This window comes from Lissotriton helveticus, chromosome 5_1, assembly GCF_964261635.1.
Source record: "Lissotriton helveticus chromosome 5_1, aLisHel1.1, whole genome shotgun sequence".
Classification (NCBI taxonomy): Eukaryota; Metazoa; Chordata; class Amphibia; order Caudata; family Salamandridae; genus Lissotriton; species Lissotriton helveticus.
Genome location: NC_136065.1, coordinates 1,448,741,595 through 1,448,760,817, shown reverse-complemented (window position 1 = coordinate 1,448,760,817; position 19,223 = coordinate 1,448,741,595).

Sequence of the window (19,223 nt, the reverse complement as noted above, 5' to 3'; positions counted from 1 at the left end):
CTCTGGTGTGACCAGAAAGCTACTATGCCTGAGAACCATCCAGGACAGTTAGTGTGGGTGTTGGAGCCTCTGGCTCCCAGGGCCCTCCAGGACATATTGACTGCACCGTATCCTATTCTGGAGAAAAAAGGTGAGGTCACCTGCATGATGAACCTTGGCAACCCCCAGAGTCCTGACAGGGTACTCCATGTTAATAAACTGAAACCCCACCAAGACAGAGCAGACATGAAAATGCTGATTGCCACAGATCAAGGAGGAGAGGAGGATAGTGAGCCTCTGCCAGATCTCCTCTCCACCAATGCACAAGATGGGTCAGCAAAACGGTTAGTACCCTCTCCCAAGTTGACAGACCAGCAGCAAAAAACTGCAGACAAATGTTGGAGCAGTTTGCTGGGCTGTTCACCCTCATCCCTGAGATCATCACTTGGTGTATCGATGATGTTGACACTGCTAACAGCCTGCCTCTCAAAAATAAGTTGTCTTCCCAGGTCAGAGCCAGCATTAAGGCTGTAGTAGTCAAGATGCTGGAGCGAAGGGTAGTTGAGCCCTCTGACATTCCATGGGCCAAGCCAGTGGTACTGGTGCCCAAACTTAATTCACAAGAGGGGAAAAATAATTTAGGTTTTGTGTGGAGACTAAAGAGGTTTGAATGCAGTCACCAAGACTGACGCTCAGCCCACACCTAGCTGATGAGCTCATTGACATGTTGTGGGCTGAAAAGTGCCTGAGTACATTTGATCTGACTGCAGGTTACTGGCAGATTTCCCTAAGCCGAGGAGCAAAGGAGGCGTCAGCATTTTCCACTCCAGGAGGCCACTTTCAGTTTCAATGGATACCCTTTGACTTGAAGAATTCTCCTGCCACCTCCCAAAGCTTGGTGAACAGAGTCCTATCTGGGCTGGAAATTTTTAGTGCAGCTTATCTTCATGATATAGGTGCATTCAGTTCCACCTGGAAGAACCACCTGGTGGCCTGGGCGTGAAATACCTGTCCGTCCAGGAGTGTGTGCAGTTTTTCCCACTCTGCGCTCCGTGTAGCATTCGGAGTTCCGAAAAACTTTGATCCACATATGGTGCCATTGTAAGAAAGTGGCTCTGTATATACTGGACCAAAGTAAGGTACAGTGTGTACAGAGTCCACAGTCCCTAGAGGTTTGGCAGAGGCTAACATTAGATATAACCTAACTCTCTAAAGTGGTAGCCTGGTCGAGCAGTAAGCCAGTATCAGGGGACAGTGTAAAGCATTTATTGTACACACTCAGTTGGCAAATTGTCTCACACACTCAAGAACTGAACTCTAGGCCAATTGTTTTGTATCAAAATATATAGTTGTTTTATTTTTAGAACCAACAAGGTATCAAAATATACTTTCTCAGAATGAGGTACTTTAGTTAAATACTTTTCAAATAGGCAATAGACTTTCTGGTTACAATGGTTACAGTTGATGCAATAGGCAACACAATTTCAAACACAATGCAACATTGAGCTAAATGGGAATTTCTAGTTGAATGCAATTAGTTACTTTGTAGATTACTTTTCTAACCACAGGACTGGATCCTAGATTCAGTCCTGGGACATTTCCTGTAAACAGTTAAGTAAAAGTGTTTTGGTTACAGTAGTGATTTTTAAGGAATATTATTTTAAAAGTTGACACTTGGAAACTTTTTTACATAGAATCACCAATGGTATCCTATGGGAGGAAATTCACTTAGCAGGTAAGTAGTGTTATGATTACTTTTTCCTACTCAGGGTTGGCTCCTGGATCCAGCACTGGTGCATCTCCTGTACACAGCTGAAAGAATGCGATTAAGTCGTACAGGCAATTTTTAAGGAATATTTGAAGTTTCTGAAAATCGACACGGACACTTTTCTGTCGAAAACCAGATAATGGATTCCTATGGAAAGAAATTCAAGTTATTGGTAAGTACTGTTAGGATTACTTTTCAGGGTCAGTGCTGGCCTAAAAGATGGAGCACTGGATTCTCTCCTGATAACAGGTGAGTAAATCGGAATTTGCTGTTCAGCTGATTTTAGGTGAATATTTTAATGTTCTAAAACTCAACACATGGAAGAATTTCCAAGTAAAACCAGTCAATGTTAGCCTATGGAAGAAAAGTGAGTTATCAGCTTTTGGGTAAGTACTCGACTGGCAGAGTTAAGGTTCTGGGCATAGACTCAGGGGCCTCCCAGGGTCAGGTTGGTACAGTTGGTACACCCTCAGAGGCACAGAGACAGCCGGGTACAGAGGTAGTTAGGCCCAATGTTATCCAATGAGAGGCAGGGGGCCTTCGTTTGGTGGCTGCTTGCAAGCAGGCCACACGGCTGTGGGAGCTGGGCTCCGGGTCACTTGCTCAGGGCAAATGGGTAAGTAGGTTAGAACCAAGGTTGCACTTCCAGGGGCACTCGGGCGGCTGGGTGTAGGGTGCTTTTGAGCCGTCGGGTGCTCAATGTTATTCAAAAGAGATCTTGGAAAGTGAACAAAGGCTGCAAGCTCGGGGACAGAGATTCTTCGGGAGCGACCAACACTTTGAGAGGTAAGTTGGGATCTTGGAGGATAGGTAGGCGCCCAAGAGTTGGGCACAAGGGGCCGTTGGGCGCCGGGTGCAGGGGTGTCTTTTGGCATCGGGAAATCTTACCCTCTGCTGGTCGCAGTTGGAGGGGTCCATTGCTGTGAGGCTGCAGGCGTCGTATGGGTGGTCAAGGAGGGTCCTTGGGCACTGGATTCCAGGTCAGAATCGCCAGGGGGACGTCCTCAGGGTCTTTGTCCACTCAGGCACAGGCCGGGCTCGGCGGGTGCAGAATGTTCGGGATTTGCGGTATTGCTGTTTGAGCAGAGCCCCCATTCAGAGGTTCAAGGCAGGCGACAGGTCCTCCGGGGTTTTAGAGGTTGCTGTCTGCAGGAGTCACTGGGATTTAGCAGGAGCAGGTTCATGGATCAACAGACCTGGAGGGCTGGGGCCGAGTCAGTTGGTGTCGTCCTCTTGTTAGCAGCTTCTTGATCTTCTTTCTTGTTTTTGAATCAGGATCTGAGGAAGGAAGGTTCAGGGTGCCCCTAAATACTAAATTTAGGGGTGTTACAGGTAGGGCAAGGGCAGGGACCAATAGGTCCCTGTCCTCGGGAGAGTAAACCCCCTATCCTGCTCCTCTCCTGTGGGAGCGGGGCAGGGGCGTAACTCTAAGATGGCGGTAGCCCGGAGTTGTGCTTCACCTCGCCTCTCCCACCTGAGGGGTGGGGTTGGCAGAGGCTGGCAAACCCCCTTCCCTTCCTTTGTTTTTCACGCCTGTCTTCCGGCCAGAGTGGGGGTCAGAACTGGTGGGGGCCAGTTGCTGAGCACAGCAAGAGGCCTGGAGAAGCTCATAAAGGTGGCATGCCTTTGAAGCTCCCCCTGCCCATCCTGGGGGAGGAGACCTAGCACCTCGTCCCTGGATGTGCATTGTTGCAGGACCAGGAGAGCAAATGGCTCTCTACCCGGGGGTCCAGCAACATGTCTGCTGTGTCACAGCCTAGGCAGCCTCTCAGTCAGTACGCTGGTAATTGGTTAGGTTTTAGGGGGCATCTCTAGGATGCCCTCTGTAGTGCTTTTTACATTAAATCACACACTGGTATCAGTGTGGGTTTAATGTGCTGAGAAGTTTGATACCAAACTTCTCAGTCTTCAGTGTAGCTATTATGGTGCTGTGGAGTTCATAATGACAACCTCCCAGCACCATATACTCTTAATGGCATCACTGCACTTACAGTGCCCAGTATTGGCCCAGGGTACTTTAGGGGCACAGGGCTCATGCACCTGTGCCCCACCACTGACATGGTGCACCCAGCAATAGGGGTGACTTTTGTATGCCAGGGCAGTGTGTTTGTGGGCATGGCACACAGGGATGAGTGCTATGTCAACTCTCTGTTTAGTTCTGTACCGAGGGGTACAGGGCCCCTAAGGGTGGCACAATAAGTGCTGCAGCCCTTAGGGGTCTTCTCGGATCACAGTGCCCTGGGTACCTAGGGTACCATTTACCAGGGGCTTACCTGTGGCCAGAGATGCCAATTGGGTTTAGGCTTTAGTGCAGGTTTTAGGGAGGGAACACAGGCCCTGGGTTCCTGATTGGCAGGGACCCAGGGCACACCAAGGAAAAGTGCATCAGGTATCAGGCAAAAAGTTGGGGGGATTACTGCAACAGAAACCCACTTGCCTACAGCCATTCACACTGATTTTACAGCATGGAAAAAACACCCGGTGCTAAAAAAACAGAGCGAATGGCAGGACCTAACACGCTCCAGCACTTGCAGAACTCAGCATAGCGCTGCATACTATTTTGGTCATGCAGAACTCCCGGCACTCCACCCAGGCCTGCCACCTGGTCCACCTGAAGGAAGTGCTTCAGGCCCTGCAGCAGGTGGACCTGGTTCTCAAGAAAAGCAAATACCACATATGGTGCAGTTCAGCGGTGTATTTGGGCCACTTTGGTGGTGGAGGCCATGTACAGTCTCTCCAGCCCAAGATCTAGGCCATCCTGGGTTGAGAATCTCCTAAAACTCAGACACAAGTCAGGTCCTTCCTTGGCCTGAATGGGCATTTTAGGAGGCTTGTTAAGACCTATGGGATCATTGTGGCTCCCTTGCCAGAACCCACCTCTAAGAAACAACCCAAAAAGGCCATCTGAACCCCAGAGTGTCATATAGCCTTTGACACTCTGAAGAAGGCTGTGTGTTCAGCACCCGCTTTGCTGGCCCCTTACTGCATTTGACTACACTAAGAAGTTTGTAAGACCGACAGATGTTTCAGAACAAGGAATTGGGGCAGTGTTGACACAAGTAAATGAGGAGGGCCATGATCAGCAAGTTGCCTTCATTAGCAGGCGACTACTCCCAAGAGAGCAAAGATGGAGTGACATTGCGAGGGAAACCTTTGCTGTGGTGTGGTCCCTGAAGAAGCTGAGACCATAGCTGTTTGGTACTCACTTCTGTGTTCAAACAGGCCATAGACCTCTCAGATGGCCCATGAAAATCAGAGGGGAGAATCCAAAACAGTTGAAGTGGTCCATTTCCCTAAAGGGGATGGACTTCACAGTGGAACACAGACTAGGACTGCCCATGCCAATGCAGATTGACTTTCCAGGTTCTTCCACTTACTTGAGGACTACTAGGGTGTAGGTTAGTTACCCATAACCTTTTGACTGGTGGGGGCATGTAGGAAAGCAAGCCTTTTTGACCTGATCACCCCCATTTTTTGACTGATACTGGTGGTTACTGACTCTCAAAGTGTTCTGGACCCCTCTAGCTCGGCTGAGGCCCAGTGTTCTGTCTTTACAAGGTATATGGTAACTGATGTTAATATGATTGATTAAGACAACCTACCTGTAAGTACCTGATATATAGTAGAGCAAGTAGGTTTAGAAACCCAAGTGGGATTATTGTACTTATGTGTGCACTGCTGTGGTGTCTGGTGTCACTTTAAAGCCAGACCTATCTTGCAGGCTGGTTTTAAAATATAACTGTGTCCAAATTCAACTTTGGAATTAAAAGTACTTCCAAAGTCCAAAACAACCTTTTTATTACATATAAGTCACCCCTAAGGCTGCCCTACGTTTCCTAAGGGTATGGTGCCTTGTTATAAATTATATAATATTTGTTATAAACCCTTGTGCGGGAAAAACAGCCAAAGTCATGTTTACCCATTGTAGAACTGCTAACTCAATAAGCTAACACAGGAAGGCTTTATTTAATTTTAATAAAGTCCACCTTTTTATAGGAAGTAGATAGCAACGTAATTCAAAATATCAAAATAATAGTTACATCACATGTACAAATCAAACATTGATAACAATTCAAATGTGTGCAACTAACTGTACATGATGTGATGCAAAAAACAATGAAAGTTACAAGGTGTAGGAGCCACGTGTCCATCATAGCTCACTGTGCTATATCTAAAGGTTTACAATTTATGAACTGCAAATAACAAAAGGATCTTGATGTTAAAAGCAGTAACCCACTTACCCATTCAAATAAAATATAAATCTGTTATTTGTGTGCCCCGTAATGTGTTTTGCAGGAGACATATTACTGTCTTTTCTATTTAAATACTAGTATTGCTGAGCTTCAAGTCGGGATATTCCAGTCTGTTTTTAAATGGACATAAATAAATAAATATACATGAGTACATTATAAGAAATATATGTAAATAAATTAAGTATGGATGAAATTTGCGAATTCGCGGTCCGCGAATTTGTGCGAAATGGCAAAAAAATCCGCGAGTTTGCGAATTTTCCCTCGAACTCGCGGATTTTTGTGCCATTTGCACAAATATGTAACCACGTGTGCCTGTAACTTTGCCAGCGCGCCAAAAGGCGCCGAGGTCCCTTGAGTGAGCTGGCCATTATAGTGGGGACGGGCAGGAAGACGTTTCATACCGCTAGTGTGTGGTGGACGGGACCAAACGGGCAGGGCTTTTATGCGAGTTCACATGCATCTTGTCTATAAAGGGTCATAGACCGAGCAGAGCAGCAGATGAGGAGAAAGCAGCCTCCTGGTCACAGGAGCTACACGGGGATGGCGCTCGGGAAACTCATGGATGCAAAAATACGTTTGGCACAGCACCCCAAAATCCTTCAGATGTCCAAGATAGCTCTGCTGCGCGTGTTGGTACAAAGCCATTCTGATCCTGCTCAGTGGGTTCAGGCGCATGCAGCTGCTGCTGCTGGACAATGTCCCATCTCATACTAAACTGCCCCGTACAGGCATATGCTGGCGCTGGGCAGTAGGGTGCAGTGGCATGCGGGTGCTCCACGCCTGGTACATGCGCATACAGGTGCCAGGGGGGACACGTGTTTATTGGGGCTGTGTAGCAAGTTATGACTTTACATTTTGACTGCACCTGATGGTGGTACCACCTACACGGATCAGGAGCATCCAGGCACCAGACTTCATGGTGCAAGAGCATAATGGTGCTGTGCGGTATGGGTATATATGTACTGGGGGCACTTAGCACAATGTGTGCTCACACCCTGAGGGCTCCCAGGCAATTGAGCACGAATGATTTTCACACTGAGATGGCTCCGGGGCAGTTCAGCAGCACGGGGGCTCACACCCACTGGGCCCCGGGGAAGTTCAGTAGCGCGTGGGCTCACAACCCCATGGCAGCTCAGCAGCATGGGGGCTCACACCCACAGGGCTCCCAGGCAGTTTAGCAGCACCACCCTTTGGTTCATCTCTGCCACCCTCTGGTTCATCACTGCCACCCTCTGGTTCACCACTGCCACCCTCTGGTTCATCACTGCCACCCTCTGGTTCACCACTGCCACCCTCTGGTTCACCACTGTCACCCTCTGGTTCATCACTGTCACCCTCTGGTTCATCACTGCCATCCTCTGGTTCATCACAGCACCCTCTGATTCACCAATGCCACCCTCTGGTTCATCACTGTCACCCTCTGGTTCATCACTGCCACCCTCTGGTTCATCACAGCACCATCTGGTTCACCACTGCCACCCTCTGGTTCATCGCTGCCCCCCTCTGGTTCATCACTGTCACCTTCTGGTTCATCACTGCCACCCTCAGGTTCACCACTGCCACCCTCTGGTTCATCACTGCCACCCTCTGGTTCACCACTACCACCCTCTGGTTCATCACTGTCACCCTCTGGTTCATCACTGCCACCCTCTGGCTCACCACTGCCACCCTCTGGTTCACCACTGCCACCCCCTAGTTCATCACAGTCACCCTCTGGTTCATCACTGCCACTCTCTGGTTCATCACAGCACCCTCTGGTTCACCACTGCCACCCTCTGGTTCACCACTGCCACCCTCTGGTTCATCACTGCCACCCTCTGGTTCATCACTGCCACCCTCTGGTTCGCTACTGCCAACCCTCTGGATCATCAATGCCACCCTCTGGTTCATCACTGCCACCCTCTGGTTCGCTACTGCCACCCTCTGGATCATCACTGCCACCCTCTGGTTCATCACTGCCACCCTCTGGTTCACCACTGCCACCCTCTGGTTCATCATTGCCACCCTCTGGTTCATCACTGCCACCCTCTGGTTCGCCACTGCCACCCTCTGGATCATCACTGTCACCCTCTGGTTCATCACTGCCACCCTCTGGTTCATCACAGCACCCTCTGGTTCACCACTGCCAACCTCTGGATCATCACTGTCACCCTCTGGTTCATCACTGCCACCCTCTGGTTCACCACTGCCACCCTCTGGTTCATCACTGCCACCCTCTGGTTCATCACAGCACCCTCTGGTTCACCCCTGCCACCCTCTGGTTCATCACTGCCACCCTCTGGTTCATCACTGCCACCCTCTGGTTCACCAATTCCACCCTCTGGTTCACCAATGCCATCCTCTGATTCATCACAGCACCCTCTGGTTCACCACTGCCACCCTCTGGTTCACCCCTGCCACCGTCTGGTTCATCACAGCACCCTCTGGTTCACCACTGTCACCCTCTGGTTCATCACTGCCACCCTCTGGTTCACGGCTGCCACCCACTGCTTCACCACTGCCACCCTCTGGTTCACCTCTGTCACCCTCTGGTTCATCACTGCCACCCTCTGGTTCATCACTGCCACCCTCTGGTTCGCTACTGCCACCCTCTGGATCATCACTGCCACCCTCTGGTTCATCACTGCCACCCTCTGGTTCACCACTGCCACCCTCTGGATCCTCACTGTCACCCTCTGGTTCATCACTGCCACCCTCTGGTTCATCACAGCACCCTCTGGTTCACCAGTGACACCCTCTGGTTCATCACTGCCACCCTCTGGTTCACCACTGCCACCATCTGGATCATCACTGTCACCTCTGGTTCATCACTGCCACCCTCTGGTTCACCCCTGCCACCCTCTGGTTCATCACTGCCACCCTCTGGTTCATCACAGCACCCTCTGGTTCACCCCTGCCACCCTCTGGTTCATCACTGCCACCCTCTGGTTCATCACTGCCACCCTCTGGTTCACCAATGCCACCCTCTGTTTCACCAATGCCACCCTCTGGTTCACCAATGCCATCCTCTGATTCATCACAGTACCCTCTGGTTCACCACTGCCACCCTCTGGTTCACCCCTGCCACCATCTGGTTCATCACAGCACCCTCTGGTTCATCACTGTCACCCTCTGGTTCATCACTGCCACCCTCTAGTTCATCACTGCCACCCTCTGGTTCACCACTGCCACCCTCTGGCTCACCACTGCCACCCTCTGGTTCACCTCTGTCACCCTCTGGTTCATCACTGCCACCCTCTGGTTCATCACTGCCACCCTCTGGTTCACCACTGCCACCCTCTGGTTCATCACTGCCACCCTCTGGTTCACCACTGCCACCCTCTGGTTCACCACTGTCACCCTCTGGTTCATCACTGTCACCCTCTGGTTCATCACTGCCATCCTCTGGTTCATCACAGCACCCTCTGATTCACCAATGCCACCCTCTGGTTCATCACTGTCACCCTCTGGTTCATCACTGCCACCCTCTGGTTCATCACAGCACCATCTGGTTCACCACTGCCACCCTCTGGTTCATCACTGCCCCCCTCTGGTTCATCACAGTCACCTTCTGGTTCATCACTGCCACCCTCTGGTTCACCACTGCCACCCTCTGGTTCATCACTGCCCCCCTCTGGTTCACCACTACCACCCTCTGGTTCATCACTGTCACCCTCTGGTTCATCACTGCCACCCTCTGGCTCACCACTGCCACCCTCTGGTTCACCACTGCCACCACCTAGTTCATCACAGTCACCCTCTGGTTCATCACTGCCACTTTCTGGTTCATCACAGCACCCTCTGGTTCACCACTTCCACCCTCTGGTTCACCACTGCCACCCTCTGGTTCATCAATGCCACCCTCTGGTTCATCACTGCCACCCTCTGGTTCGCTACTGCCAACCCTCTGGATCATCAATGCCACCCTCTGGTTCATCACTGCCACCCCCTGGTTCGCTACTGCCACCATCTGGATCATCCCTGCCACCCTCTGGTTCATCACTGCCCCCCTCTGGTTCACCACTACCACCCTCTGGTTCATCACTGTCACCCTCTGGTTCATCACTGCCACCCTCTGGCTCACCACTGCCACCCTCTGGTTCACCACTGCCACCCCCTAGTTCATCACAGTCACCCTCTGGTTCATCACTGCCACTCTCTGGTTCATCACAGCACCCTCTGGTTCACCACTGCCACCCTCTGGTTCACCACTGCCACCCTCTGGTTCATCAATGCCACCCTCTGGTTCATCACTGCCACCCTCTGGTTCGCTACTGCCAACCCTCTGGATCATCAATGCCACCCTCTGGTTCATCACTGCCACCCCCTGGTTCGCTACTGCCACCATCTGGATCATCCCTGCCACCCTCTGGTTCATCACTGCCACCCTCTGGTTCACCACTGCCACCCTCTGGTTCATCATTGCCACCCTCTGGTTCATCACTGCCACCCTCTGGTTCGCCACTGCCACCCTCTGGATCATCACTGTCACCCTCTGGTTCATCACTGCCACCCTCTGGTTCATCACAGCACCCTCTGGTTCACCACTGCCACCCTCTGGATCATCACTGTCACCCTCTGGTTCATCACTGCCACCCTCTGGTTCACCACTGCCACCCTCTGGTTCATCACTGCCACCCTCTGGTTCATCACAGCACCCTCTGGTTCACCCCTGCCACCCTCTGGTTCATCACTGCCACCCTCTGGTTCATCACTGCCACCCTCTGGTTCACCAATTCCACCCTCTGGTTCACCAATGCCATCCTCTGATTCATCACAGCACCCTCTGGTTCACCACTGCCACCCTCTGGTTCACCCCTGCCACCGTCTGGTTCATCACAGCACCCTCTGGTTCACCACTGTCACCCTCTGGTTCATCACTGCCACCCTCTGGTTCACGACTGCCACCCACTGCTTCACCACTGCCACCCTCTGGTTCACCTCTGTCACCCTCTGGTTCATCACTGCCACCCTCTGGTTCATCACTGCCACCCTCTGGTTCGCTACTGCCACCCTCTGGATCATCACTGCCACCCTCTGGTTCATCACTGCCACCCTCTGGTTCACCACTGCCACCCTCTGGATCCTCACTGTCACCCTCTGGTTCATCACTGCCACCCTCTGGTTCATCACAGCACCCTCTGGTTCACCAGTGCCACACTCTGGTTCATCACTGCCACCCTCTGGTTCACCACTGCCACCATCTGGATCATCACTGTCACCTCTGGTTCATCACTGCCACCCTCTGGTTCACCCCTGCCACCGTCTGGTTCATCACTGCCACCCTCTGGTTCATTACAGCACCCTCTGGTTCACCCCTGCCACCCTCTGGTTCATCACTGCCACCCTCTGGTTCATCACTGCCACCCTCTGGTTCACCAATGCCACCCTCTGTTTCACCAATGCCACCCTCTGGTTCACCAATGCCATCCTCTGATTCATCACAGTACCCTCTGGTTCACCACTGCCACCCTCTGGTTCACCCCTGCCACCATCTGGTTCATCACAGCACCCTCTAGTTCATCACTGCCACCCTCTGGTTCACCACTGCCACCCTCTGGCTCACCACTGCCACCCTCTGGTTCACCTCTGTCACCCTCTGGTTCATCACTGCCACCCTCTGGTTCATCACTGCCACCCTCTGGTTCACCACTGCCACCCTCTGGTTCACCACTGCCACCCTCTGGTTCATCACAGCACCATCTGGTTCACCACTCCCACCCTCTGGTTCACCACTCCCACCCTCTGGTTCACCACTGCCACCCTCTGGTTTATCACTGCCACCCTCTGGTTCATCACTGCCACCTCTGGTTCATCACTGTCACCCTCTGGTTCATCACTGCCACCCTCTGGTTCATCACAGCACCCTCTGGTTCACCACTGCCACCCTCTGGTTCATCACTGCCCCCCTCTGGTTCATCACTGTCACCTTCTGGTTCATCACCACCACCCTCTGGTTCACCACTGCCACCCTCTGGTTCATCACTGCCACCCTCTGGTTCACCACTACCACCCTCTGGTTCATCACTGTCACCCTCTGGTTCATCACTGCCACCCTCTGGTTCATCACAGCACCCTCTGGTTCACCACTGCCACCCTCTGGTTCATCACTGCCCCCCTCTGGTTCATCACTGTCACCTTCTGGTTCATCACCGCCACCCTCTGGTTCACCACTGCCACCCTCTGGTTAATCACTGCCACCCTCTGGTTCACCACTACCACCCTCTGGTTCATCACTGTCACCCTCTGGTTCATCACTGCCACCCTCTGGCTCACCACTGCCACCCTCTGGTTCACCACTGCCACCCCCTAGTTCATCACAGTCACCCTCTGGTTCATCACTGCCACTCTCTGGTTCATCACAGCACCCTCTGGTTCACCACTGCCACCCTCTGGTTCACCACTGCCACCCTCTGGTTCATCACTGCCACCCTCTGGTTCATCACTGCAACCCTCTAGTTCGCTACTGCCAACCCTCTGGATAATCAATGCCACCCTCTGGTTCATCACTGCCATCCTCTGGTTCGCTACTGCCACCCTCTGGATCATCACTGCCACCCTCTGGTTCATCACTGCCACCCTCTGGTTCACCACTGCCACCCTCTGGTTCATCATTGCCACCCTCTGGTTCATCACTGCCACCTTCTGGTTCGCCACTGCCACCCTCTGGATCATCACTGTCACCCTCTGGTTCATCACTGCCACCCTCTGGTTCATCACAGCACCCTCTGGTTCACCACTGCCACCCTCTGGATCATCACTGTCACCCTCTGGTTCATCACTGCCACCCTCTGGTTCACCACTGCCACGCTCTGGTTCATCACTGCCACCCTCTGGTTCATCACAGCACCCTCTGGTTCACCCCTGCCACCCTCTGGTTCATCACTGCCACCCTCTGGTTCATCACTGCCACCCTCTGGTTCACCAATTCCACCCTCTGGTTCACCAATGCCATCCTCTGATTCATCACAGCACCCTCTGGTTCACCACTGCCACCCTCTGGTTCACCCCTGCCACCGTCTGGTTCATCACAGCACCCTCTAGTTCACCACTGTCACCCTCTGGTTCATCACTGCCACCCTCTGGTTCACGACTGCCACCCACTGCTTCACCACTGCCACCCTCTGGTTCACCTCTGTCACCCTCTGGTTCATCACTGCCACCCTCTGGTTCATCACTGCCACCCTCTGGTTCGCTACTGCCACCCTCTGGATCATCACTGCCACCCTCTGGTTCATCACTGCCACCCTCTGGTTCACCACTGCCACCCTCTGGATCCTCACTGTCACCCTCTGGTTCATCACTGCCACCCTCTGGTTCATCACAGCACCCTCTGGTTCACCAGTGCCACCCTCTGGTTCATCACTGCCACCCTCTGGTTCACCACTGCCACCCTCTGGATCATCACTGTCACCTCTGGTTCATCACTGCCACCCTCTGGTTCACCCCTGCGCCACCCTCTGGTTCATCACTGCCACCCTCTGGTTCATCACAGCACCCTCTGGTTCACCCCTGCCACCCTCTGGTTCATCACTGCCACCCTCTGGTTCATCACTGCCACCCTCTGGTTCACCAATGCCACCCTCTGTTTCACCAATGCCACCCTCTGGTTCACCAATGCCATCCTCTGATTCATCACAGTACCCTCTGGTTCACCACTGCCACCCTCTGGTTCACCCCTGCCACCATCTGGTTCATCACAGCACCCTCTGGTTCATCACTGTCACCCTCTGGTTCATCACTGCCACCCTCTAGTTTATCACTGCCACCCTCTGGTTCACCACTGCCACCCTCTGGTTCACCACTGCCACCCTCTGGTTCACCTCTGTCACCCTCTGGTTCATCACTGCCACCCTCTGGTTCATCACTGCCACCCTCTGGTTCACCACTGCCACCCTCTGGCTCACCACTGCCACCCTCTGGTTCACCACTGCCACCCCCTAGTTCATCACAGTCACCCTCTGGTTCATCACTGCCACTCTCTGGTTCATCACAGCACCCTCTGGTTCACCACTGCCACCCTCTGGTTCACCACTGCTACCGTCTGGTTCATCACTGCCACCCTCTGGTTCATCACTGCCACTCTCTGGTTCATCACAGCACCCTCTGGTTCACCACTGCCACCCTCTGGTTCACCACTGCCACCCTCTGGTTCATCACTGCCACCCTCTGGTTCACCACTGCCACCCTCTGGTTCACCACTGCCACCCTCTGGTTCACCACTGTCACCCTCTAGTTCATCACTGTCACCCTCTGGTTCATCACTGCCATCCTCTGGTTCATCACAGCACCCTCTGATTCACCAATGCCACCCTCTGGTTCATCACTGTCACCCTCTGGTTCATCACTGCCACCCTCTGGTTCATCACAGCACCATCTGGTTCACCACTGCCACCCTCTGGTTCATCACTGCCCCCCTCTGGTTCATCACTGTCACCTTCTGGTTCATCACTGCCACCCTCTGGTTCACCACTGCCACCCTCTGGTTCATCACTGCCACCCTCTGGTTCACCACTACCACCCTCTGGTTCATCACTGTCACCCTCTGGGTCATCACTGCCACCCTCTGGCTCACCACTGCCACCCTCTGGTTCACCACTGCCACCCCCTAGTTCATCACAGTCACCCTCTGGTTCATCACTGCCACTCTCTGGTTCATCACAGCACCCTCTGGTTCACCACTGTCACCCTCTGGTTCACCACTGCCACCCTCTGGTTCATCACTGCCACCCTCTGGTTCATCACTGCCACCCTCTGGTTCATCACTGCCACCCCCTGGTTCGCTACTGCCACCCTCTGGATCATCACTGCCACCCTCTGGTTCATCACTGCCACCCTCTGGTTCACCACTGCCACCCGCTGGTTCATCATTGCCACCCTCTGGTTCATCACTGCCACCCTCTGGCTCGCCACTGCCACCCTCTGGATCATCACTGTCACCCTCTGGTTCATCACTGCCACCCTCTGGTTCATCACAGCACCCTCTGGTTCACCTCTGTCACCCTCTGGTTCATCACTGCCACCCTCTGGTTCATCACTGCCACCCTCTGGTTCGCTACTGCCACCCTCTGGATCATCACTGCCACCCTCTGGTTCATCACTGCCACCCTCTGGTTCACCACTGCCACCCTCTGGATCCTCACTGTCACCCTCTGGTTCATCACTGCCACCCTCTGGTTCATCACAGCACCCTCTGGTTCACCAGTGACACCCTCTGGTTCATCACTGCCACCCTCTGGTTCACCACTGCCACCATCTGGATCATCACTGTCACCTCTGGTTCATCACTGCCACCCTCTGGTTCACCCCTGCCACCCTCTGGTTCATCACTACCACCCTCTGGTTCATCACAGCACCCTCTGGTTCACACCTGCCACCCTCTGGTTCATCACTGCCACCCTCTGGTTCATCACTGCCACCCTCTGGTTCACCAATGCCACCCTCTGTTTCACCAATGCCACCCTCTGGTTCACCAATGCCATCCTCTGATTCATCACAGTACCCTCTGGTTCACCACTGCCACCCTCTGGTTCACCCCTGCCACCATCTGGTTCATCACAGCACCCTCTGGTTCATCACTGTCACCCTCTGGTTCATCACTGCCACCCTCTAGTTCATCACTGCCACCCTCTGGTTCACCACTGCCACCCTCTGGCTCACCACTGCCACCCTCTGGTTCACCTCTGTCACCCTCTGGTTCATCACTGCCACCCTCTGGTTCATCACTGCCACCCTCTGGTTCACCACTGCCACCCTCTGGTTCATCACTGCCACCCTCTGGTTCACCACTGCCACCCTCTGGTTCACCACTGTCACCCTCTGGTTCATCACTGTCACCCTCTGGTTCATCACTGCCATCCTCTGGTTCATCACAGCACCCTCTGATTCACCAATGCCACCCTCTGGTTCATCACTGTCACCCTCTGGTTCATCACTGCCACCCTCTGGTTCATCACAGCACCATCTGGTTCACCACTGCCACCCTCTGGTTCATCACTGCCCCCCTCTGGTTCATCACAGTCACCTTCTGGTTCATCACTGCCACCCTCTGGTTCACCACTGCCACCCTCTGGTTCATCACTGCCACCCTCTGGTTCACCACTACCACCCTCTGGTTCATCACTGTCACCCTCTGGTTCATCACTGCCACCCTCTGGCTCACCACTGCCACCCTCTGGTTCAACACTGCCACCCCCTAGTTCATCACAGTCACCCTCTGGTTCATCACTGCCACTCTCTGGTTCATCACAGCACCCTCTGGTTCACCACTGCCACCCTCTGGTTCACCACTGCCACCCTCTGGTTCATCACTGCCACCCTCTGGTTCGCTACTGCCAACCCTCTGGATCATCAATGCCACCCTCTGGTTCATCACTGCCACCCTCTGGTTCATCATTGCCACCCTCTGGTTCATCACTGCCACCCTCTGGTTCGCCACTGCCACCCTCTGGATCATCACTGTCACCCTCTGGTTCATCACTGCCACCCTCTGGTTCATCACAGCACCCTCTGGTTCACCACTGCCACCCTCTGGATCATCACTGTCACCCTCTGGTTCATCACTGCCACCCTCTGGTTCACCACTGCCACCCTCTGGTTCATCACTGCCACCCTCTGGTTCATCACAGCACCCTCTGGTTCACCCCTGCCACCCTCTGGTTCATCACTGCCACCCTCTGGTTCATCACTGCCACCCTCTGGTTCACCAATTCCACCCTCTGGTTCACCAATGCCATCCTCTGATTCATCACAGCACCCTCTGGTTCACCACTGCCACCCTCTGGTTCACCCCTGCCACCGTCTGGTTCATCACAGCACCCTCTGGTTCACCACTGTCACCCTCTGGTTCATCACTGCCACCCTCTGGTTCACGACTGCCACCCACTGCTTCACCACTGCCACCCTCTGGTTCACCTCTGTCACCCTCTGGTTCATCACTGCCACCCTCTGGTTCATCACTGCCACCCTCTGGTTCGCTACTGCCACCCTCTGGATCATCACTACCACCCTCTGGTTCATCACTGCCACCCTCTGGTTCACCACTGCCACCCTCTGGATCCTCACTGTCACCCTCTGGTTCATCACTGACACCCTCTGGTTCATCACAGCACCCTCTGGTTCACCAGTGCCACCCTCTGGTTCATCACTGCCACCCTCTGGTTCACCACTGCCACCATCTGGATCATCACTGTCACCTCTGGTTCATCACTGCCACCCTCTGGTTCACCCCTGCCACCCTCTGGTTCATCACTGCCACCCTCTGGTTCATCACAGCACCCTCTGGTTCACCCCTGCCACCCTCTGGTTCATCACTGCCACCCTCTGGTTCATCACTGCCACCCTCTGGTTCACCAATGCCACCCTCTGTTTCACCAATGCCACCCTCTGGTTCACCAATGCCATCCTCTGATTCATCACAGTACCCTCTGGTTCACCACTGCCACCCTCTGATTCACCCCTGCCACCATCTGGTTCATCACAGCACCCTCTGGTTCATCACTGTCACCCTCTGGTTCATCACTGCCACCCTCTAGTTCATCACTGCCACCCTCTGGTTCACCACTGCCACCCTCTGGCTCACCACTGCCACCCTCTGGTTCACCTCTGTCACCCTCTGGTTCATCACTGCCACCCTCTGGTTCATCACTGCCACCCTCTGGTTCACCACTGCCACCCTCTGGTTCACCACTGCCACCCTCTGGTTCATCACAGCACCATCTGGTTCACCACTCCCACCCTCTGGTTCACCACTCCCACCCTCTGGTTCACCACTGCCACCCTCTGGTTTATCACTGCCACCCTCTGGTTCATCACTGCCACCCACTGGTTCATCACTGTCACCCTCTGGTTCATCACTGCCACCCTCTGGTTCACCACTGCCACCCTCTGGTTCATCACTGCCACCCTCTGGTTCACCACTACCACCCTCTGGTTCATCACTGTCACCCTCTGGTTCATCACTGCCACCCTCTGGTTCATCACAGCACCCTCTGGTTCACCACTGCCACCCTCTGGTTCATCACTGCCCCCCTCTGGTTCATCACTGTCACCTTCTGGTTCATCACCGCCACCCTCTGGTTCACCACTGCCACCCTCTGGTTAATCACTGCCACCCTCTGGTTCACCACTACCACCCTCTGGTTCATCACTGTCACCCTCTGGTTCATCACTGCCACCCTCTGGCTCACCGCTGCCACCCTCTGGTTCACCACTGCCACCCCCTAGTTCATCACAGTCACCCTCTGGTTCATCACTGCCACTCTCTGGTTCATCACAGCACCCTCTGGTTCACCACTGCCACCCTCTGGTTCACCACTGCCACCCTCTGGTTCATCACTGCCACCCTCTGGTTCATCACTGCCACCCTCTGGTTCGCTACTGCCAACCCTCTGGATCATCAATGCCACCCTCTGGTTCATCACTGCCACCCTCTGGTTCGCTGCTGCCACCCTCTGGATCATCACTGCCACCCTCTGGTTCATCACTGCCACCCTCTGGTTCACCACTGCCACCCTCTGGTTCATCATTGCCACCCTCTGGTTCACCACTGCCACCCCCTAGTTCATCACAGTCACCCTCTGGTTCATCACTGCCACTCTCTGGTTCATCACAGCACCCTCTGGTTCACCACTGCCACCATCTGGTTCACCACTGCCACCCTCTGGTTCATCAATGCCCCCTCTGGTTCATCACTGCCACCCTCTGGTTCGCTACTGCCAACCCTCTGGATCATCAATGCCACCCTCTGGTTCATCACTGCCACCCCCTGGTTCGCTACTGCCACCATCTGGATCATCCCTGCCACCCTCTGGTTCATCACTGCCACCCTCTGGTTCACCACTGCCACCCTCTGGTTCATCATTGCCACCCTCTGGTTCATCACTGCCACCCTCTGGTTCGCCACTGCCACCCTCTGGATCATCACTGTCACCCTCTGGTTCATCACTGCCACCCTCTGGTTCATCACAGCACCCTCTGGTTCACCACTGCCACCCTCTGGATCATCACTGTCACCCTCTGGTTCATCACTGCCACCCTCTGGTTCACCACTGCCACCCTCTGGTTCATCACTGCCACCCTCTGGTTCATCACAGCACCCTCTGGTTCACCCCTGCCACCCTCTGGTTCATCACTGCCACCCTCTGGTTCATCACTGCCACCCTCTGGTTCACCAATTCCACCCTCTGGTTCACCAATGCCATCCTCTGATTCATCACAGCACCCTCTGGTTCACCACTGCCACC